Below are 23,701 nucleotides of genomic sequence, written 5' to 3'. Positions count from 1 at the left end.
TTGTGGTGGATAGAAAGAGAAAGAGTTGCCAGGTCTACCATGTTTAACTTTCATGACTGGTGCTTAAGAACGTCACAGCTCTCAAGAACTCTATGGATGCAGCTCTGAGACCAAAGTCCCTAATATTTCATATTTTGATGAAGCAACTCCACAGAGGAAACTGGAAGCAGCTCCCCTCATTTCCAGAGCAGTCCATGGACATAATAGGTTACCTTCTTTTTCTTTCTTTTTTACCTTGACCTTGTCATTCAAAGGCCCTCTGTAAATATGCCCTCAACAAAATGAGTCTGTTGACCCCAAGCCCTCTTCCACCGCTTCTCAAATAGATTTCATATTACAGCCCCCACAGCTTGTAATTCAGTCCGGTTCCTTTCAGCCAGCAGCCTCTTTCAAGGAGAGATTTTTTTTTGCCTCACTTAATATGGAAGCGTTATTACTTCTTTTATTTTTACAGGCTCCCTCTTATTCCTGCGACCAGCCATCCCGATCTGTCCTGCCCTGACAGTTTTCTCTGCCTGTCTTCCGTGAACAACAAACAATTTGGGCTGATTGAAAATAGCATGTGAAAATGAATGATGTAAGAAGAAATTGCTTTGCAAAAATATGTATTTTAGACAAAATCACATGCAAAGATGTGTTGATTGGGAGGGATTCACACTAAAATGCGGCTGAATTTTCACTGGGACATTTTTAAAAAAACAAACAAAATAGAAACTGATGTGGAACTATAGAGTGCAGAACTTAAAAGTGGAAAAATGAGATCAAAACCAAACAGATCTACCCATCTTTAATAGCAATACAATACAGGTGAGTCCTAACTCCAGAGCACTGACATGTGTATAGAATTAGCTCCTTGGTCAAGGAGAAATACTTGAAGAGAGAAATTCATGTGGTGGGGAGGAGAAAGCAAGTATAGACCTGGAGACCTAGGAGTAAGGGGGGGGGCTTCTCGTTTGCTACACTTAAATAAAGCTGCTTCTGTTTGAGTTTGCCTGAAGAGCCTGGCATCCATTTCTAAGGAAGGCAACCTTGCAGGACAACAGCACAAGGAAGCTTCTGCATGCCTTTCTTTTGCCCTTGAATAAACTTTTACGCCTTTGTTGTGGGGTTTTTTTTTGACAGCTTGCAATTCTTAAGATAAGTTTATCCTTTGAACTCCTGGCAAATGTTTTCCCATGGTCAAAGGCAGAATTTCCTTGAGCGATACAGTGCCTTTCACACCCTTGTGGCCTGCTCTGCCAGTTTTGTATCTACATCTGAAGGCTGGCAACAGCCCCACCTTATCGGAGCCCCTTGCAGACAACCACAGTGCCTGGAGACAGACAGTCAGGTTGTGCACCCACAACAGTGGCCAGGGAAGGAATGACTGCTGGGAGGAGCGTAGAGAGAGAAAACGCCATGACGTACTTGCATCCGCAAAACCAAATGCCTTCATCTGCCCCAGCTGCAACAAAACATGTCTCTGCCATATCAGTCTCTACAACAGAGCTTTCCAAACTTTTCATGTTGGTGGCGCACCTTTCAGTCATGCATCATTTCGCGGCACAGCGATTCCAGTGTGGTTTTAACACTCAATCCCTCTCCCCAGGGAACTCCAGACTGTCGCTCTGTGAGGGGAATAGGAATCAGGAACAAGGATTCTTTGGCAGAAGCCATGATCGTTTAAAGTGGTAGGATAGTGCTTTAAATGGGGACATTGTTTTACCTGGAGTCCTCAGTTGATCCAGATAGCAGAACTGGAACCAAAGGGTAGAAATGGCCAGGAAGGCTAATGATGAAAGCTGCTTGACAATGGAACAGACTACCTTGATCGTGGGGGGGGGCTGTCCTTCGCTGGGGGTGTTTAAGCATCTGTTGAGTTGCGGCAGTTGCATCCCATGTGGCAGATCCTACAGGGAGTTATAATAATTTATATAATAATAATTTATTATGTATACCCCGCCCATCTGGCCGGGTTCCCCCAGCCACTCTGGGCGGCTTCCAACAAAATATTAAAATAAAGAAATCCATCAAACATTAAAAGCTTCCCTAAACAGGGCTGCCTTGAGATGCCTTCTAAAGGTCTGGTAATTGTTGTTCTCTTTGACCTCTGGTGGGAGGGCATTCCACAGGGTGGGTGCCACTACCGAGAAGGCCCTCTGTCTGGTTCCCTGTAACTTGGCTTCTCGTAGCGAGGGAACCGCCAGAAGGCCCTCGGCGCTGGACCTCAGTGAACGATGGGGGAGGAGACGCTCCTTCAGGTATACTGGAACGAGGCTGTTTAGGGCTTTAAAGGTCAGCACCAACACTTTGAATTGTGCTCGGAAATGTATTGGGAGCCAATGTAGGTCTTTCAGGACCGGTGTTATGTAGTCTCGGCGGCTGCTCCCAGTCACCAGTCTAGCTGCCGCATTCTGGATTAGTTGTAGTTTCCGGGTCACCTTCAAAGGTAGCCCCACGTAGAGCGCATTGCAGTAGTCCAAGCGAGAGATAACTAGAACAAGAGTTGGTCTTGATCTCCAGAGTCTCTTCCAATCTTGTGTTTCTACAACATTCCAAGGCAAGATTTGAGCACAAGGAGATCAAAGTGTTCCGGGATGAATGATTTGTTTATCCCCCTGCCTTTCTTTTGCACTCCTTGGGAGTTCTTCTGGTGACATTTGGAATGAGCAACTTTGTCTAAACCTAGGTGATCTGACAGCCTCTGAAACTACAATGTGCGCTTTCATGAATATTCAAGAGATGTCACCGGTTTCATCTAGTGACGCTGAACACCTGCCATCTGATTTCTTTAAAATGACAATAAATTGTTCTTAAAAGAAATGGAGTTTCTTGATCCAAGATTGAATTAGCCTATATTTATTCTAAGGTGGCTAAACAAACTGCATTTGCATTATCAGTAACCTTGAATAATTTGGGGCAGCCATTACGGTTGTCATACAATACAGTCAGATGAATGGCTCCACTTAACTACCACAGGATCCTTTCAGAGCACACAGGTTTATTGCAGAGGGACCTGTATTAATAGCCTCATTTTATGCCTGTATTTCTTAAATAGTTTCTCAAGTTTGAGCATCCCCAAAATCCAACAGGGAGGAGCCTTACATTTGAGACTCTAGAATTGCCTCTCCACAGAGATGTGTTTAAGCATAATACTTATTGCATAAAGGTAAAGGGACCCCTGACCATTAGGTCCAGTCGTGACCGACTCTGGGGTTGCGGCGCTCATCTTGCGTTATTGGCCGAGGGAGCCGGCGTACAGCTTCCAGGTCATGTGGACAAAGCCGCTTCTGGAGAACCAGAGCAGCGCATGGAAACACCGTTTACCTTTCCGCTTGGAGCAGGACCTATTTATCTACTTGCACTTTGATGTGCTTTCAAACTGCTAGGTTGGCAGGAGCTGGGACCGAGCAATGGGAGCTCACCCCGTCGCAGGGATTTGAACCACTGACCTTCTGATCAGCATAATTTTCATCAAATGCTTACAATGTACCTATTTACCTTGGCTTTTGACACCTGGTTCATTTCAAGGTGCTCATGTTGGTGTTTAAAGTTAGGCCCCAGATATTTCAAAGACTGCTTCCTTCCCTACAGACCCTCTTGTGTGTTAAGATCAGCAGAGGAGTCCCTCTTGCTAGTTCCACAGTCACCAGAAATTGGGGCTGGCTGGGGAGACGACATTCTCTGTGGCAGCCCCTAAGTTGTGGAATTCCTGCCCCACAGATGTGCATCTGTCATCTTCATTATACAGTTTATTTCAAAGAGTTGTAGAGTTGGAAGGGATCACAAGGGTCATCAAGTCCAACCCCCCAGCAATGCAGGAATCTTTGGCCCAACGTGGGTCTCAAATCATGATCCTGAGATTAAGGGTCTCATGCTCTACCGACTGAGCTATCCCAGCATGTTGAAGATGCACCTCTTTGCCCCAGCCTTTAATGCTTGAGATATATTCTCTTGATTGTAGTCTGCTTTAAAGTTGTATCTTAAAATACTGTGACCCATGCAGGGAACTTAGGATGAAGGGTAGGTAACCATAGATCACAGGGTGGCTCACAACGAAATGAGAATGCAAAATGCATAATAAAACAGAAGCAAACCAATATCCCCCCCCTCCCACAAACACATTTTAAACACCATTGAATGTTTAATCATCTAAAGGTCCAGAAAATCTATTTTTATTATTTCATACTGCAGGCTGTACTTATGTAAGAGGGAACAAATAATCTCTAAAAAGACAATTCTCAGGACCTCACTAAAATTTCCAGGATTAGGCTATTTAAATGGGTATAAACTGAACTAAATTTGTTGAGTTGTGTGTGTGTATATATATATAGCAAAGATGCACAAGAGTCCTGTCCTTTCAATCAGATGGTTTTACACACCAAAGCACAGAGGCAAAAACTAGATCACCCAAACTGTACACAACAGAGCACTTGTTAATATTTATTTTTCTGGAGAGTTCAGTTGAGCTCAGTGGAGAACAGGCACCCCCCTCTAAGAGTACAGAAATAGTCTGGAAAAGTTTCAGCGTTCAGTCAGCTGTTTCAGATAACAAGTGCTACCAGGATAGGAAAAGAACAGAGGAAGTTTTACAAGGCTCTCATTCAGCCTGTGTTTCAGGGGGGAGATGAGGCAAACGGATGTTCTGTATCGTTTATAGCCTGGGGCTGAAGAGGAATATGATTCTGCAGAGGGTGGGGAGAGAGTCATATGGGACGGACGATGGAGGCATCTGAGAAAGCTGAGTGGTGATCTTTAACTCTCTGGGTGCTCAAGAGGGCCCTGAAACATATTCAAGAGACAAGTTCAGCTGTTCATGGTTTCCCCCACTTCAGCCGATTATGCTTGAGGAGCAAGTGACATGAAATAATCGGAAGATTATTTATGTCTTGAACCACAGGGTACCTGGCAGCAGAGTCTGGCAGGCTAACAGGTGCAAAGTCCGAAGTCCAGTCAGCTCACCTCAGATCAAGGTGTCAGGGCACCTGAAGGTCAGTCCCACATAAGCACAGTCCCAAAGAGCTCTGTGGACCATCCAAGTCATGGTCCAACCAATGTTGGACATTGAGCAGACACAGCCCCGCAGCTCTGCTTCCCTTTTTTCCTTCACTGAGTGCAGCATCTGGGCTTGACGGGGCATATAGCCCTCACCTGTCCTGAGCCTACTCTAACAAACCCCACCTGGGCAGCTAGTGAGCTGAGCTGTGGACCCTTGCCTGCTTCAACCTCCTAGATCAGGCATCCCCAAACTGCGGCCCTCCAGATGTTTTGGCCTGCAACTCCCATGATCCCTAACTAACAGGACCAGTGGTCAGGGATGATGGAAATTGTAGTCCAAAACATCTGGAGGGCTGAAGTTTGGGGATGCCTGTCCTAGAGCATACCTCACGCTGCTCCCTAAACCTCAGGGCCTGCCGTGTTCATGGAAATGGGGGGCCCTCTAGCTCTGGGGATGGGTCCTGCTGCTCTGGTTCCTGTGCACTGACCCAAATCCCCTCACCATCCTCCATCACCCCATATTTTCTACACCAACCTTCTCCATCCCCAGCTTGCCCCATTGTGTCCCAGTCACAGCTGTACCCCTTGCTAAGATCCTCTTTGTCCTCACACTGCCAGTTCATGACACTTAATTATTACCCTCCTGTACACTTAGCTGCCTTGCTGCAGAGAATACAAAAGGGGAGCCAGTTCTAAACATGTCCTTGTGCCTCTTCTTTGAGTGGGTGAAGCACCCCTAAGAACTTCTTTAATCCAATCTACACATGCAGGGGGATCATATTATCGGGCACTTTTTGGGCTGTACCACTTCAGACTTGCCAGTGGTGGGCCATGTGTCCTACCTTACAGAGGACAGCTCTACTTGAGGGACCCTCTGTTTGAAGGGGGGCTCAAACCAAGCATGCCTGAACCAAGTGGGATCAAACTTCTTGTGTATCATCTTTACTTACTTACTTACTTACTTACTTACTCTGGGCAGCTCCCAACAGAATTAAAAGCACAATAAAACATCAAGCATTAAAACCTTCCCTGAACAGGGCTGCCTTCAGATGTCTTCTAGAAGTCAGATAGTTGTTTATTTCCTTGCCATCTGATGGGAGGGCATTCCACAGGGCAGGCGCCACTACCGAGAAAGCCCTCTGCCTGGTTTCCTGTTACCTCACTTCTCGCAGTGAGGGAACCGCCAGAAGGCCCTCGGAGCTGGACCTCAGTGTCCAGACAGAACAATGGGGGGTGGAAACACTCCTTCAGGTATACTGGACCGAGGCCGTTTAGGGCTTTAAAGGTCAGCACCAACACTTTGAATTGTGCTCGGAAACATACTGGGAGCCAATGTAGATCAACTGATTCATAGCTGAAGGTTAAATCCTGCTGGTTTGGGCTATGCCAGTAAGTTCCCCTGTTGAACTGGCTGATTTGCCCCCAAACCGTGACTAAAGCAGAATTGAAACATACAAATGTATCAGCTGATGCGTAGGGGAGTTCAATCCTGCTTGGTTCGGGCACATTGGACAGTTCCTGCTGGGAATAAATAAATATTACATCTGACACTCAGCAGCCTTTCTCGGCCAAGGACGAAAAGCAAGGGCCCTGAAGAACAAGCTACTCTTTCTCCAGTCACAAGTATTGACAAAGTGATGTTAAGAGGCTTTCAGTACTATGTCCATCTTATTCCCTCTAGTTTACAGGGATCACTTGTGCTTCCAAAGCGGTCAATCAAGAAACTTCCATGAATGCTAAGTCTGATTTCATTTTCTCTTATATTTTCATAAAGTAGACCATCACAAGGGGCCCTTTCCACAACATCCGTAGACAGGGAACATTGAGTTTACTATAATAGCACTGCTTGTGACCTTCATGATGAAGTGTGTGTCGCCACTTCCATTATTATAACCCCCATTTTTCAGAGGTTAATAACTTTGATGTAAAAATCTGCAGCTGTCTGAAACTACACATAAAACCTCACATGTATTCCCCTCCCTGCTTTCAGGTGCAGCTGGTTGTGAATAAAGACATCCACCCACCGCAGTGCTGATGGTGGACATTTAAGGATGCCATTAAGGGAAACCCCACAAAATCTCATGTTTCAGGCATCAGGTGAACAGTCTTCATGAACACAACTCTAGTAAGCTCACTAGCTCATCACACAGAGCAGAAGGAGGTCCCCGGCCAGTGTGAGGTAGTTGTTTGAGGGTCAGGCTAGGACTTGGGAGACCAGGGTTCAAATCCCCACTCAGCCACGAAGCTCACGGGGTGACCTTGGGCCAGTCACTCGCTCTCAGTCTAAACTACCTCACAGGGATGTTGTGGTAATAAAAGGAAGGGGGTGAAAACTATTTTGTTGCCACGTGAAATTGGGCCAAAGATAGCACGTGCCCCTAAGAACACAGGCTGCCCATTTGAGTCTTAGATCAGGAATGGGGAAGTTGGTGTTGTTAGACCACCGTTCCCATCGGCCCTAGCTAGAATAGCCAATGCCAGGGAGTTGTAGTCCAGCAATATCAGGAATATCTTGAGAGTCCCATGGACTGCAAGAAGATCAAATCTATCCATTCTTAAGGAAATCAGCCCTGAGTGCTCACTGGAAGGACAGATCCTGAAGCTGAGGCTCCAATACTTTGACCACCTTATGAGAAGAGAAGACTCCCTGGAAAAGACCCTGATGTTGGGAAAGATGGAGGGCACTAGGAGAAGGGGACGGCAGACAACAAGATGGTTGGACAGTGTTCTCGAAGCTACCAACATGAGTCTGACCAAACTGCGGGAGGCAGTGGAAGACAGGAGTGCCTGGCGTGCTCTGGTCCAAGGAGTCATGAAGAGTCAGACACGACTAAACAACAAATTTCAGGAAGACTGCAGGTGTGCCATCCCACCTTAGACAAACAGGGCATTTTCTATTGGCTCTGTTCACTCAGCTCCATGCCTCCATGCTAGAAGGTTTGATTTCAAAGGTTGTGTGATCGCCAGACAATATCTGAAGGAACCCTATGCCTCCCTTTCAGCTTTTTTTTTTTTTTTTGGTGTTTTGGTTTTGGTTTTAGCAGAAGTTTATAAAATTCCAGAACATCATTTTACACCCATGTTAGTATCGTGCATTGATTGTGCAGCTTGGGATTCGCGGAGGAATTCACAAACAATTTAAAGCTGCCTCTTCCTATTGTGTCTTAGAGTTATGAAATTGCTTTTATTATATTTGACCCAATTTATTGGATTGGTTTTATACGGTTATTGATGCACACACACCCCAGGGCCTTAACAGCGAAGGGCAGTAAATAAACCAACGAAGGAACGAACAAATAAATGAAGATGAAATTGACAAGATGCAAAATATATGTGCATGATTTCCTAAAACCTACTGACTGATTGAGCTTATTTCCAACTTCCTAAATAAACACGCAGAGGAGTGAAGGCATAGCTGCCAAGTTATCCCTTTTTTAAAGGGATTTTCCCTTATGCTGAATAGGCTTCCTCGTGAGAAAGGGGAAAACTTGGCAGCTATGAGTGAAGGTGGCGAATGTCATTTCTGGATTCTCCGTTTCTCATTTTTCCAATCTTAAATTCAGTTTTTCACATCAATAGGTGTTTATGATTTTTATGTCTTAGTGAAAATTCAACAGCATTTTAGTGTGAATTTCTGTTAATACACGTATGTTTGTATGAAAGTTTGCCCAATATATACAAGTTTTGCAAAGCAATTTCACCTAAAAATTAATTTTGTATGTTATTTTTGCTTATGCACACATTTTTGCACATGTTATTTGCCTGGAGAACTGCGCTGCAAAATTTGGGGAGGTGTAAATTTTCAAGGCTGGCTGTGTTTTGGGTCTGATATTACTTCAGGAAGTTTTAATTAGGTGGGTTCACCTTTAAATGGTAACCAAAATGAATTTCATCTCCATTCCAACATAGGAATGCACATGGCCTTAATTCTCCCCAAACCCTGCCATTGCCATCAAACTCTGTAGCACAAAAGAAATAAATTAAACAGACTTACCCCAGCAATTCTTCCACCAGTATTTTTTTTCAGAAGTTTGGCTGGGATGCCAAATTCATATCCGTCAACAGCGGAAAGTCCCACACCTGGAAAAGACATACTGCTGTTTGAGTAGCTGGAAGGAAACTGGTCTCCTTGCCATATTAAATTCCATATCTTCAGGGCTGGAACCAGCCATGACATGTCAAGTTTATTTAAGTCCCCAAAGAAAATTAAGCAGCCATGTTGGAGAGTGAGATTAAAGGAAATCTCTGTTACGGAGCTTAAACTGGATTCAATTAGAAAAAAAACAAGGAAAGAGAACAAATTTATATTTTCATGTTCTTTGACAATAGAACTGCTTGGATTAATTAGACTTAAATGCGGTCTGGCATGGATTTGGTCAAGAGATAATGCTGAACAGGCTCCAAATCTCACATCTTTATTCAAAGGTCAATCCCACCTATTTTGCTGGGAATTACTTCCAGGGAAGTGAGAATACTGGTGCCAGCATTTCTTGGTGTCTGTTTACAGAGGCTTCTGAGATGCAAGAACAAGTAGGCAAAGCTTCGGAGCATGGAAAGAAAGAAAAATACCACCTGCTAATCACGCCAGATCGATCTGTCGTTAAGAGCACAGCTGCAGGGGCTGGTGGAAAAGTTGGCAACCTTAGTTAACAGTGTTGTATTAAACCCGAAGCTGCTGGTGTGTGTGTGTGTGTGTGTGTGTGTGTGTGTGTGTGTGTGTGTGTGTGTGTGTGTCAGGCTCCGTTTCTTCGGGTTCAAGAGGTTGGATAGCCATCTGTCGTTGATGCTTTAGCTGAGATTCTTGCATTGCAGGGGGTTTGACTAGATGACCCTTGGGGTTCCTTCCAGCTCTACAACTGTATGATTTTATGCTCATCTAAATACCCTTAAAGGGAAGCCACACATTTGATGTATCAACAGCAATCAAATGTGGGAGTTACAAAAGCATGGATGATGGTCTCCAAATCTTAGTACTGTACTGCAACTTGTATTGTTTAATGGTGGTTTTACGCAGACTTTTGTACTGGTGCTGCTTTCATATCAATTGTATTTAGTTGTTAATTGCATCTGTGTTTTATTGTTTCTAATTTGCTTTCTGGCTGCAAGGAGCAGAGAGACAGGTCGGCTTTCGTGGGGATCGTGCAATCCAGACTTTTCGCTCTCCTTACAATGCCCTTTCTCTTGGGCTGCTGTGGAAGTTGAAAACAAACCCTAACAAAGCGAAGAGGAAGCCAAGAGGCTAGGAGTAGATGTCCTGGGGGGTGGGGGTGGGCTTAGGTGGATTTAGGTGCCTTCCAGAGGTCTTGTGCAAAAATGAGCAGAGCAATACATCTGAGTTCCCTAAGAGCATATGAAGAGCCTGCTGGATCAGGCCAATGGCCCATCCAATCCAGCGTCCTGTTCTCACAGTGGCTGAACAGTCACCTGTGGGAAACACGCAAGCAGGATTCGAACACAAGAGCCTCTATCCCCTCCTGTGGTTTCCAGCAACAGGCATTGCTGTGCATGGCTGGTAGCCATCAAAAGCCCCATGGGCATAGCCAAGCAGGGCAGGGGAGCAGCTGGCCTAAATCAAGTAAATAAATAAAAATAACCGAGGTTCTGTTCCTTCCCACCCACCAAACATAAAGCCTCCTCTGCTCCTTTCATGTTTGTATACTAGGCTAGTTATGTTCACACTCCAGGGGTCATTGCGCAAGAAGTATCACAGGCTCCAAGGACACATTGCAGCAAGGCAACAACGCTCAAGGAGGGTGCAAGGCAGGACTGGGGAGGGATGTAGCTGGTGCGGCCTCCACAGAGTCCTGAAATATGATTGGGGGGGGCCAGAAGGTGATCTCGCCTAGGGCGCAAAAAACCCTAGCACCGCCCCTGCAAGCAGGGGTTAGGAGTCTCTGAGGAACACTTGCCTAAGAGCAGAATCCACACACAAATTCAGATAGTCCAGAGGTTAGGGAATCCAGATGATCACAGAGCCAAGAGGAAAAGGAGCAAGCTAGATCTAGGAACCACCAGCATTGTTTCCTGCATCTGACTGCTGCTGAGCGCTCTGTTTAAGAAGCTCAGGGCCAGCTGGTTCTCATCAATGCCAGCTGGTTCTCATCCTGCTCTTTCCTCTGTGGCCTTGAAGGCTGATCAGGTGCAGGTGGAGTCACTTCACCTTCTTCCCCCTTCAGGCTGCTGTTCAGCAGGCAAAGGTAACTCCTGACCCAGGACATAACCCTAGCCTGGTCCTTCATCTTTAGCAGCAGCCGGATTTGCATAAATCAGCAGGCGGAGCTTTTCAGAGCAAGGAAAGCAGCGTGGTGATTGTTGTGTAGTGGGTCTTCAGTGATTTCAGCTCAGTGCAAATAAGAAACAGGAGGCGAGGATCTGGTACAACATCTCTTTACTTCAAAGAACAAGGAAGAGACAGAAAAACTAGGGAATGGGGAAAACTGGGCCTTATATAGTAACAGAGAACTAGCAGGGAAAAGATATATTTTGGCGGGAACCAATGGCAAGGATTCCCTCCAGCGTAAACCAATCCAGCAGCGGATCCAAATCCTGCACTCAGAACTAGCAAATGATAGATATTCCCGCTGGAACTTATACATTCATATAAACTCTGTAATAAAGGTAAAGGTAAAGGGACCCCTGACCATTAGGTCCAGTCGTGACCGACTCTGGGGTTGTGCGCTCATCTCGCATTATTGGCCGAGGGAGCCGGCGTATAGCTTCCGAGTCATGTGGCCAGCATGACTAAGCCACTTCTGGCAAACCAGAGCAGCGCACAGAAACGCCGTTTACTTTCCCGCTGGAGCGGTTCCTATTTATCTACTTGCATTTTGACGTGCTTTCAAACTGCTAGGTTGGCAGGAGCTGGGACCAAGCAACGGGAGCTCACCCCGTCACAGGGATTCGAACCGCCGACCTTCTGATCAGCAAGCCCTAAGCTCAGTGGTTTAACCACAGCGCCACCTGGGTCCCAAAACTCTGTAATACAATACAATAAACTCTATATTACAATACATACTTGGCTGTGCTATTACTTTAATACACAACAGTGATGTGCTAATATCTCACGATCATGCTGCTTCAAGAAGCAAGGACTGGAAACCAAAGTTGGAAACCTTACACGAAGGGGTAGCCAAGGCGGCGCCCTCCTGTTGGGCTCCAAATCCCATCAGCCTCAGCCAGCATGGCCCGTGGTCAGGCATGATGGGAGTTGTAGTCCGACAGCATCCGGAAGTTACTGTGTTGAATAGCCCTGCCCACACATCCTGCCCACCCTTCCGAGCTTGCAGAGGTGTTTGGCTGGCCCCTCTTAGAAACAAGAGGCTTGGGTAGATGAGCCGTTGGCAAGGCAATCCTTACCGTCTCAGCCACTGTTGAGCTGCTAGCGACTTTGCAATATTGATCTAACAGAACAGCTAGATTTAAAAAGTAGGGGTGGGAGAGGGAATTTATTATCTCCAGACCATGTAGGCTTTCTCTGAACTAAATGATCTGCATTATGATCAATAATCCTCTGAAGTGGAGTTTTTGCCAGTTACAGGGGGGGATGAAAGTTCCCCTTGAAAAAGAAAAAGGCCAGGCTTAAAGGCGGAGCAGCAGCTGAGAAGGGCAGCCAAAGGTAAGAGGAGCAAGGCCCCCTGAGCCAATATGCAGAGGTCTGCTGAAGCATCACACAAAGGCTTTGCACATCAATAGGAGCCCCTTTTGTTTTAATTGCTTTCCAGCTCTTTCAGTCTCTCACTTTATCTGAGCTCTAGGCTGCCTAAACAGCTCCTGGGGAATATTAAGACAGACACAGCAATTATCTGGGTGGGGGAGAAAAGTTCCCGTTTTCAAAATTCACTGTGGCATAATGGCCCCGTCACTTAATTTTTAAATTTGGGGGGGACCCAGCTGGCGCTGTGGTTAAACCACTGAGCCTAGGGCTTGCTGATCAGAAGGTCAGCGGTTCGAATCCCTGTGACGGGGTGAGCTCCCGTTGCTTGGTCCCAGCTCCTGCCAACCTAGCAGTTCGAAAGCACGTCAAAATGCAAGTAGATAAATAGGTACTGCTACAGCGGGAAGGTAAACGGCGTTTCCATATGCTGCTCTGGTTTGCCACAAGCGGCTTTGTCATGCTGGCCACATGACCTGGAAGCTATACGCCGGCTCCCTCGGCCAATAATGCGAGATGAGCGCGCAACCCCAGAGTCAGTCACGACTGGACCTGATGGTCAGGGGTCCCTTTACCTTTATATTTTTTTTACAAATGATTCCCCAGATAGCATTACCTTCTGGGGAGCAACATGCAAGACATTGTTATTTGTTTCGCTGTGACTGTGAATAACCATTTATCTTTGAGAATGGTCTAATGCAGGCATCCCCAAACTGCGGCCCTCCAGATTTTTGGCCTACAACTCCCATGATCCCTAGCTAACAGGACCAGTGGTCAGGGATGATGGGAACTGTAGTCCAAAACATCTGGAGGGCCGAAGTTTGGGGATGCATGGTCTAATGCAAGCATAGGCAACCTGGGCTCTCCAGATGTTTGGGGACTACAACTCCCATGATCCCTAGCTAACAGGGCCAGTGGTCAGGGATCATGTAGTTCCAAAACACCTGGAGAGCCCAGGTTGCCTATGCCTGGTCTAATGCAGTCTTCCTCAACCTCTTGCCCTCCAAATGTTTGGGGTTGCAGCTCCCATCAGCCCCAGCTAGCAGGGCCATTTCAGTTGTAGTCCAAAACATTCAGAGGGTACCAAGTTGGTGAATGCAGGCACAGCAGCTTAATTTTTGAGCAAGAAAACTGCTGCTTCACATCTCACTTCTCAGCTATGAGCTCACTTAAGCTCATTCCAAGGAGGCCTTCATAGGATCACTGAATACAGAGAGGAGGGAGCAGAACTGATGGATGCAAAGTTCCACATTTGGGGCAAGTACTCCTTGGTGAGAGAATCCCAGCAGAGATTTCAGATCACAAAACATGTAGCAAAGTAGAGTGTGGAAATGCCTCTGTGAGCAATGCTATTTTTCTAGAAAAAGAGGTGCCGGAACTGAGTTCCTGTGAGTTCCCCCTGGGGGGAAACACCCTGTCTGGGAGGCATACCATGTGGGCATGTTATGTGATGTCTTCTTTCTCGTCAGAAATTGCTGCTTGTATTAACTTTGCCTTGGAAAAATCCTTGATATCTGCAGGTGCTCACACAATTTTATATCATATTTTTTTAGAAGGGAGTAACAGGTGGACAATATCAACAACCTCAGAAAGTGGCAGAAGGTGAGGAGGAATTAAAGAAGCTTTTAATGAGGGTGAGAGAGCACAAAATATGGTCTGAACATCAAAAAAAACTAAGATCCTGGCCATTGGTCCCATCACCTCCTGGCAAATAGAAGGGGAAGAAATAGAGGCAGTGAGAGATTTTACTTTCTTGGTTTCCATGATCACTGCAGATGGTGACAGCAGTCACAAAATTAAAAGACGCCTGCTTCTTGGGAGAAAAGCAATGACAAACCTAGACAGCATCTTAAAAAGCAGAGACATCACCTTGCCGACAAAGGTCCGTATAAAAATAAAAAAATTCCTTCAGTAGCACCTTAAAGACCAACTAAGTTTTTATTTTGGTATGAGTTTTCTTGTGCATGCACACTTCATCAGATACCATCAGGTCCGTATAGTTAAAGCTATGGTTTTCCCAGTAGTGATGTATGGAAGTGAGAACTGGGACCATAAAGAAGGCTGATTGCCAAAGAATTGATACTTTTGAATTATGGTGCTGTAGGAGACTCCTGAGAGTCCCATGGACTGCAAGAAGATCAAACCTATCCATTCTGAAGGAAATCTGAGTGCTCACTGGAAGGACAGATCCTGAAGCTGAGGCTCCAATACTTTGGCCACCTCATGAGAAGAGAAGACTCCCTGGGAAAGACCCTGATGTTGAGAAAGATTGAGGGCACAAGGAGAAGGGGATGACAGAGGACGAGATGGTTGGACAGTGTTCTCGAAGCTACGAACATGAGTTTGACCAAACTGTGGGAGGCAGTGAAAGACAGGAGTGCCTGGCGTGCTATGGTCCATGGGGTCACGAAGAGGCGGACACGACTAAATGACCAAACAACAACAATGAATGTACCTATCATATGGAAGAAATGGGACAGCCTTTCTGGACACCACACTTACCTCCTAGAATAAAGGATGGGATGCAAGATAGCAGGCAGTTTTAAAAATTGTGCATGTATACACCTCTGGGGAGCCCATCCCATGTGAATCAGAAGCATGTAAAAATGAGGAGATTATTGTGAGACACAAATGTGTGGCCAGCCTGTTAATGCAAAAACTCAAATACAGATGCAATCCTCCATCCATTTTCATAAAGTACACTGTCACAACAAGTTCAGGGTCTCTTTTCCTTTTCAGCTACTGCACGAGAAGCTTGTCTGACTTAGTTGCATTGATTCCTTTACTGGATTTAGCCTGCTTGAATGTTTTCTTTGGCAGTGGGCAGCAAAACGTTAGTAGGTGATGGTGGACTGAAGACACAACTGTATTCATTGTAATGGAAATGTTAGGAGTTTCTGGAGAGATTAGCAAAGCGGATTTCAGCAGCTGCGCCTTCCTTCATTGCCACTGAACAAGGAAGCTGGCTGGCTGTGGCTGGCATCCTAATTTATTTTTTGCCATCTCCAGTTTATTTGTCTTTTTAGTTTTCTTTGTGTGTGCTATAAGATCAGGGGTCCCTTTACCTTTAACCTGACAGAGAGGAAGAAGCAACATACCCAGATTTCTGCTCCTTCTCTGATGCATTAAGGGGGTGGTCTGGCATACACCCCTTCTGTGATGTATTCTGTGATGTATTTATGATGCTTCTGGGGGTGGCCTTGTTCTCCAGGGCGGGCAATTTCAAATGTCTATATAAGGGCTTGCGCACCTGTGCTCGAGGTCTCCTCCCCCCTCCTGTGGGGGGGAGCACCCTGTTAAAGGTAAAGGGGCCCCTGACCATCAGGACCAGTCGTGTCGGACTCTGGGGTTGCGGCGCTCATCTCGCTCTATAGGCCGAGGGAGCTGGCGTTTGTCCGCAGACAGCTTCCGGGTAATGTGGCCAGCATGACAAAGCTGCTTCTGGCGAACCAGAGCAGTGCACGGAAACGCCGTTTACCTTCCCGCCGGAGCGGTCCCTATTTATCTACTTGCACTTTGATGTGCTTTCGAACTGCTAGGTGGGCAGGAGCTGGGATTGAGCAACGGGAGCTCACCCCGTTGCAGGGATTCGAACCGCCGACCTTCTGATCAGCAAGCCCTAGACTCTTTGGTTTAACCCACAGCGCCACCTGCGTCCCTCGGCCTCCCCCCCTCCTGTGTGTGCGGGGAGCACCCTGTTGCAACAGCTTTAATAAAGATCAGGCTTACTAGCTGCCTTGCTTCTCAATATTCTCTGGTTGGCCTCTGTTATTTTCTCCTACTGATAGAGAACCTAAAAAGAGGACTCTATATGGGCTCTTGGGTACCCCATAAGGGAAAAAGAGCAGGGTTTTTTTTTTACTTATAGCACCACTCCACAAACCTCTCAGTTATGCACTCCGAAACATTTCGACGTGTGCAAAGCACACAGCACTATCGAGCACTAAAGCACACTAGCTCAGAGCACAGGAGGAATTCAATATTCATCTTCATCAGATGGAGACGATAAAAGCACCTCTAGGTCAAAGTTCCAGCTACTTTAAGAGCCTGGTCCATACAGCAGAAACACTGTTTCTTCCTGGAGTTGTTGTGCAAAGCATTTGGAGGGCGCAGGTTGGCAAAGGGTGCCCTAAGGAGTAAAGATCAAGGACTCAAGACTCAAGAATGGCCAGTTTCCATACCGAACTTTATTTATGAAGACTTTCTGTAGATGGTATAATGCAGCCGGATAGGTTCTGGATCATATTATGGTGAAATGGGAAACAAAGTTAATCTCATCCAAGACTTCACTGTTGCAGCCGCTCTATGGTTGTTCCGTCTGCTTATTTTCAAAACTAAAAACTTTAATCCTTTTTTTTCTATTCGTGAGCTCTGCATGGTTAATGTTATTAGCCACTCTTGAGGGGTGTGTGTTGTTATGGGTTATTATACACTGAAACAGCAACAACAATATCCAAAGTGACTGAAATTATAAAGTAATTTATTTATTTTTTAAATTGACATCTGGCTACTGTGTAGGGCTTACCTTAGGGAGCCCAGATGCAAAGAATGAGGCCACTTCTGTGTCTTTATCTCTTTGGCAGCCATAGCTTTCCCACCACAAATTATTGCCAACTTTTTTATCGGTCCCGGACTTCTGCTGTTAACAGCTGCACAGGAGCAGCCCGGTTTTTTAAAGTTGGCAACACTCTCTGCTGCGATTGTAGGAGATGCTTCTGGCTGGGGGGGGGGCTTTTGTGTGTTTGTTTGTTTTCTGTGTAGATCCAGATTCGCCCTAACAGTTCGTCATCTGATCATGGCTTTAGGGTTGCTTGCCTGTCAGCGACTTGAGCTGGGTGGTATAAAAAGGTTTGATACATATCAGGTTCCCCCTTCCCCCCCCCTTCTCTTTCTTTGAGTCACTTTGCCACATTCCACTAATTATGATGCGTTTATCAAAGCTGTGCAATGTCTGTCACACATTTTTGACAGATGACTGCACTAATCTCCTGTTCATATTTTTAGGATTAAGCCAGCATGAATGAGGCCTAGCGCGCCGAGGACAGAATTTGGTGGGTTTTTGCTAAAAAGGCACAGAGACCTGAAAATTAACCGTTTATCTCCCTGGAACCTTATTTCCTTGCATGTTCAATGGGCATCATAATCATACCAAGCCTCTTTTAAAGCCATGCACCAAAGCCTATTCTAAATATACGTTGAGATCAGACTTATCTGTCAAAATAAATAAAAGAAATAAGAAAATTGTCCAGTAGCACCTTAGAGACCAACAAAGTTTGTTCTTGGTATGAGCTTTCGTGTGCATGCACACTTCTTCAGATACGCTGAAACAGAAGTCACCAGACCCTTATATATAGAGGGAAGGTAGGGTGGGGGATTTTCTTTAGCTAAAGCTATTTTTGGTCATCTGCAGACTATGCCTTGATTTTTTTCCTGTAGGACTAATTGCAGTCGTTAACAGTTGTCAACAGTTACAGGTAGGTAGCCGTGTTGGTCTGACGTAGTCGAAACTAAATTTTAAAAAATCCTTCCAGTAGCTCCTTAAAGGTATAGGAACTCCTGACCATTAGGTCCAGTCGTGGACGACTCTGGGGTTGCGGTGCTCATCTCGCTTTACTGGCCAAGGGAGCCAGGGTACTACTTCCGGGTCATGTGGCCAGCATGACTAAGCCACTTCTGGCAAACCAGAGCAGTGCACGGAAACGCCGTTTACCTTCCTACCTTACCTATTTATCTACTTGCACTTTGACGTGGTTTCGAACTGCTAGGTTGGCAGGAGCAGGGACCGAGCAACGGGATTCGAACCACCGACCTTCTGATCGGCAAGCCCTAGGCTCTGTGGTTTAACCCACAGCGCCACCCACGTCCTGAAAATTACCTCTTCAGATACACTGAAACAGAAGTCACCAGACCCTTATATATAGTGAGAGAGTGTGGAGGGGTATTACTCAGAAGGGTGGTGGGAATGGGTGATTGACTGATAGGTGTGGTAAACCTGTTGACGACTGTTAACGACTGCAATTGGTCTTACAGGAAAAAGCAAGGGGTGAGATGGCTAAAAAATAGCTTTATCATGTATAATGAGATAAGAATCCAGTGTCTCTATTCAGACCAGGCGTCTCCATGGTTTTAAGTTTGGTAATAAGTTGCAATTCAGCAACAGGTTTACCATACCCATTGAGCCAATCACCCATCTCCTACCACCTTTCTGAGAAACCCCCCCCCCCCACCCTCCCACTATATATAAGGGTCTGGTGACTTCTGTTTCAGTGTATCTGAAGAAGTGTGCATGCACATGAAAGCTTATACCCAGAACAAACTTAGTTGGTCTCTAAGGTGCTCCTGGACAATTTTTTTATTTATTTATTTTTATTTCGACTGCATCAGACCAACACCTACCTACCTGAATCTAGACTTACCTGTGTCGCACTTGCAAGCTGTCCCATTTGCAAGCTGTGCTTTACAGATCAGGAACCAGTTCTGAAGTTCCATGCTGCGTTTCAGCAAACCACAGTGAGGTGGGTCATCTATGCACCTCTTTTAATCTATAGTAGATTCTGAAACCACTCCCTTATTTTTGCCCTGCTACCGCGTGGTATCAGAGACCATGGTTTGAAGTGGATTTGCAACCTTCCATTCCCAGGGGAGTCCCTGGTGTTAGTGACTGCATTGGCTGACCCATCACTTCTTCCTGAAGTATATATAGGACATTTGGGTGGTTCCCCGCCCCCCAAATTCATAAAGAACAACCTAATGACTTAGCCTCCAAATATCTGGAGTGCCTCCTTCCCTAGAGACCAGGAATTAAGATCAGCAGCTGAAGATCTTATGGTTGTCCTAATGATCTTGGAGGTTTGTGGGGGGGGGGGAGCTTATGAGACGGCCTTCTCAGTGATGGCCCCAACAATGTGAAATCCTCTCTGTCACACACACACAGGTGCACCTGGCATTATCCCTTTATAGCTTCCGTTGTTTGCTGCCAATGTGCCTCCTTACGCTGGTCTTTGAAAACCAAAGAATTGATTGTGTTATCCTACCTGTAATGTGTTGTATGGCTTATTGATTTGGGAGTTATGGGTGCGATTATTTTTTTACTGTTTGGCAGTTGTAAGTTGATGTTTTTTTACTGTTCTTTTTTATATGTTATAACACACTTTAGGACCTTCCGGTAAAGGAAGGGTAAGAAATGCAATAAATAATAATAAATAAGCAACCCCAGTATCTTGGTCAATCGCCTAGCTCAGAATATATCATAATTGTTGGGGGAGGGGTAGTACCTCTGATGGGGAACATGTTGTTCTCTTTCTGGGGTACCACTCTGATTTCATGCTTTGCAATTCCTACAGCTGCTTCTGAATGTCGTTGTTGTTGTTTTGCAATACCCTTCATGCAACTGATTGGAAATCAAAGTTACCTTGAGTTGAGCATCAGGCGGGAAATGATGTCAACTGCATTTATTAAACACACCTTTCCAGGACATTCCCTCCCCTTTCATTCCCACTGCCCGCTCAGTTCCTGAATTTTGGACACATAGGGAAAATTAGTAAGAAACCAGCAGGCTAATATTTGATTCTGAACTTCTTCTTTTTTCAAATTGAAGGAATCCCTCAATAATCTTCTGGTTATCCGCTCGCATACCAGAATTCTGATGAGATCATACGAATGTTTTAAGTGGAACAGATACATCATTAGGAAGCAAAATCAATGCACCTGTACATGCCTATGCAAACCACATTATTTTTATCTGTCACGAAAAACCTTGTACCTGAGAATGCAGGAAAATGAAGGGTTTCATAAAAAGAAGACTCTAAAGAAGAAAACAGGGCCAAGAATCTAAGAACTGGGCCTGTGGAGGTGTGTAGTGAATGGGGGGGGGGGGTACAGAACCGATCTATCTATGCATTGTGGTTGAGGAGAGGTTAACAGGTAAGTGGAATCTGCAACAAAATGTGGCAACGTTGACTGTTCCTATTCAGAGTCCTCCTCCAGGCCATACCTTCTCCCACCCAGTTCTCCATCTCTTGTCCCTGAGCTATCGGTCAGCATTCCATAGAGATGGAGAAGGAAGAGGGATAAGTTTTAATAGATTGGGTTAGGGATGGCGGAACCTGTGGCCACGCAGATGTAGGACTCTAACTTCCATCAGCCCAAGTCATCATGACCAAGAGTCAGGGATGCTGGAAGTTGTGGTCCAACAACATCTAGAGGGCCACAACTTCTCCCATGCTTGGATGGAAAAACATTTAGTGCCTGGTTCCCCACATGTCCACCCAACACTGAGACCAATGAAGGCTTTGTGACGTTTAATGTCAGTCTAGGTGTTGTATTATTATTATTATCATTATTATCATTATTATCATTATTATCATTATTACTTACCTACTTACTTACTTACTCAGCAGGATGAAGAGTTCTGGAGAACTTTAAAGCTTCCCTACCCCCACTTTAGGGACGTGGGTGGTGCTGTGGGTTAAACCGCTGAGCCTAGGGCTTGCCAATCAGAAGGTCGATGGTTCAAATCCCTGCGACGGGGTGAGCTCCCATTGCTTGGTCCCTGCTCCTGCCAACCTAGCAGTTCGAAAGCACGTCAAAGTGCAAGTAGATAAATAGGTACCGCTACAGCGGGAAGGTAAACAGCATTTCCATGTGGTGCTCTGGTTCTCCAGAAGCGGCTTAGTCATGCTGGCCACATGACCCGGAAGCTGTACGCTGGCTCCCTCGGCCAATAAAGCAAGATGAGCGCTGCAACCCCAGAGTCGGTCACGACTAGACCTAATGATCAGGGGTCCCTTTACCTTTACCTCCACTTTGCTTAGCTGAAGCTGCAAGCCTAACCTCACTCACCTGGAGTTAAGCCCTACTGAGTTCAGTTGGACCTATTTTTGAGCAGGTATAGTTAGGATTGTGCTGTTGAGGAAGGTATTGCCATTCTAATGATTGGGGAGAGGGGGGTTCACATAGGAATGTCAACATTCACCAAATTTCAGGCATGGACTGCAACATACAAACATGCCATATTGTCCATCTATCTGCTGCACTCAGTAATGTTGGTCGTGCCCTACAGCTCCTCATCTCAATAAATCAGCCTCCACATTCTAGTTTATTGGGCAAGGCTATTATATTTACCATATTGCTCTACGTTTAGGGTGATTCTCTCATATATTTTTTTTCCCCAGACCTGAAGTTCCCAAAGAGAAAAATGTGTATGCAAAAACCGTATCGTTTCATTTCCCCCACCCCTTGCCCATCCTGGTAACAGCCATTACTGAACTCTGCTGAACAAAGCTATTTCTCTCACAGCCAGAAAGAAGCCATGGGTGAATAGTTGTTGCAAGAAGCCAAGCAGACCTAGAAAAGTAAGAACCTGAGACTATTTCGCTCCCATCGTTTTGACTTATTCTTTCTATATACACTTGGATTCAGTTTTTTAAAAAATCTTCAGTGTAAGGACTCAAGAAGGGCCCTGCGGGAGCCAGTGCCGGATTTACGTATAAGCTAAACAAGCTATAGCTTAGGGCCCCACTCTCTTGGGGGCCCCAAAAAAAAATTAAAGAAAAAAAACTGGATGTACATTTCCAAAATATAAGATGAAAAACAAAATAAAACCTATTGATATTGTGCAGTTTGAAGCAAAATTACTGGCTACTTTTGGAAGAAACCATCGTCCAGGCCCATAAAATTATTATTCAAAGTTTTACTGGCAGAATTCTTCAACAACAGAACAGTAAGCATTAATGAGACAAACCAAAATATCCATACAATGTCTTGTGCCATCCAGCACAGGCTCGGCATCTTATTAGAAACATAAGATTCCCCCAAACCAGCCTGCATTCCAGCCTCCATGCTATGCAGCTCTTGGGCAGCCATTTACATGTATTGTTCTCCCTGTAGTGTTCAGAGAGACTAACAGCCACCACCCCTTCAAGATGGCAAATTTGCAGCTCGGTACCTTTGTCACCTGATCTAAGGTGACAACAGTTTAGAGTAACAGAAAACAATCAACAGGTAATCATTAACCCGTTTAGGAGCTTAGAGTCCCTTAGAAAAACTGCTGTGGAAACCTCCCCAATGCACATTTAGCCATCTTCCATTTTAAACCTTCATTAATGCACACACATTTTTCATTTCTGTGTCAATTACATCTATTATATTTAACAGTTTGGGGAAGCAGCTGTCCTTACACTTGCCTGGCCTGCCTCTTCCTCCGGCTCTGAAGCTTCCCCTGCCTCTGATTCTTGCCTCTTTGCCCCCCACAAATCATTGCTCCCTCTTCCAAGTCAGACTCCAGCCCCGCTCCCCCCCCCCCCGCCGTGCACACTAGTCAGGGTCCTGATAGTACCTGCCAGGGACCTACTTCCATTTCAGAAAATGCTTCATGTGCTATATTTCTGTGCGGCAAGCTGGGTGTGAAAGGGAACAGGGGAAATGGTCTGCGTTTGTTAAGGCAGAGCCTCCGAGTTATACGCCATCAAGCAGCACAGATGCATCTCCCCGCTGAAGGTTGCAAGACCCGTCATGAAGCAACTAATTGGTGTCTTGGGCAAAAGAGGGGACGGGAGGCTGGGTGGGGAACAGTGCCGTCCTGCTGTGTTCCAAGAAAGGAAGAGCACTTGGGGATGACAAAATTAATATTGTCTGCATTGTGGGCTATGTAATTGAATTGTCAATTATGTTTTTTAAAATTGTCAATTACACCAGGCCCTCCCAAATGGATGAAGCGCTGCAAATTACAAAGCAATCTTTCTCTTCTCGGTGGCCTCTTAATAATAATCTACGGCTCCCAAAGGCTCCCGGTGCCGGTGTCAAGGAGCCAAAGACCGTGACTGGGTTTTTAAAACGGACTCTGCGGTTGTATGGCCATTACTTACATTTGCATCTAAGGAAGCGAAAGGGAGGGGGGGATACATAGCAATCAGTTCCTCATGTGTAAAGCTGTAAACTGCAACTGATTGCTATTCATTCCGCTGCTGCTCTCGAAAATATAAATACAATAGTTCGTGCATGCATATGTATTATGTGGCAAGCGCCAGGATGAGGAGGAAAGGCTGGGTTACTATTAAAGGAGAGGTAATGAAT

Source organism: Zootoca vivipara, chromosome 9 (genome assembly GCF_963506605.1).
Source record: "Zootoca vivipara chromosome 9, rZooViv1.1, whole genome shotgun sequence".
Taxonomy (NCBI): domain Eukaryota; kingdom Metazoa; phylum Chordata; class Lepidosauria; order Squamata; family Lacertidae; genus Zootoca; species Zootoca vivipara.
Note: the sequence above shows the minus strand (reverse complement) of the source record.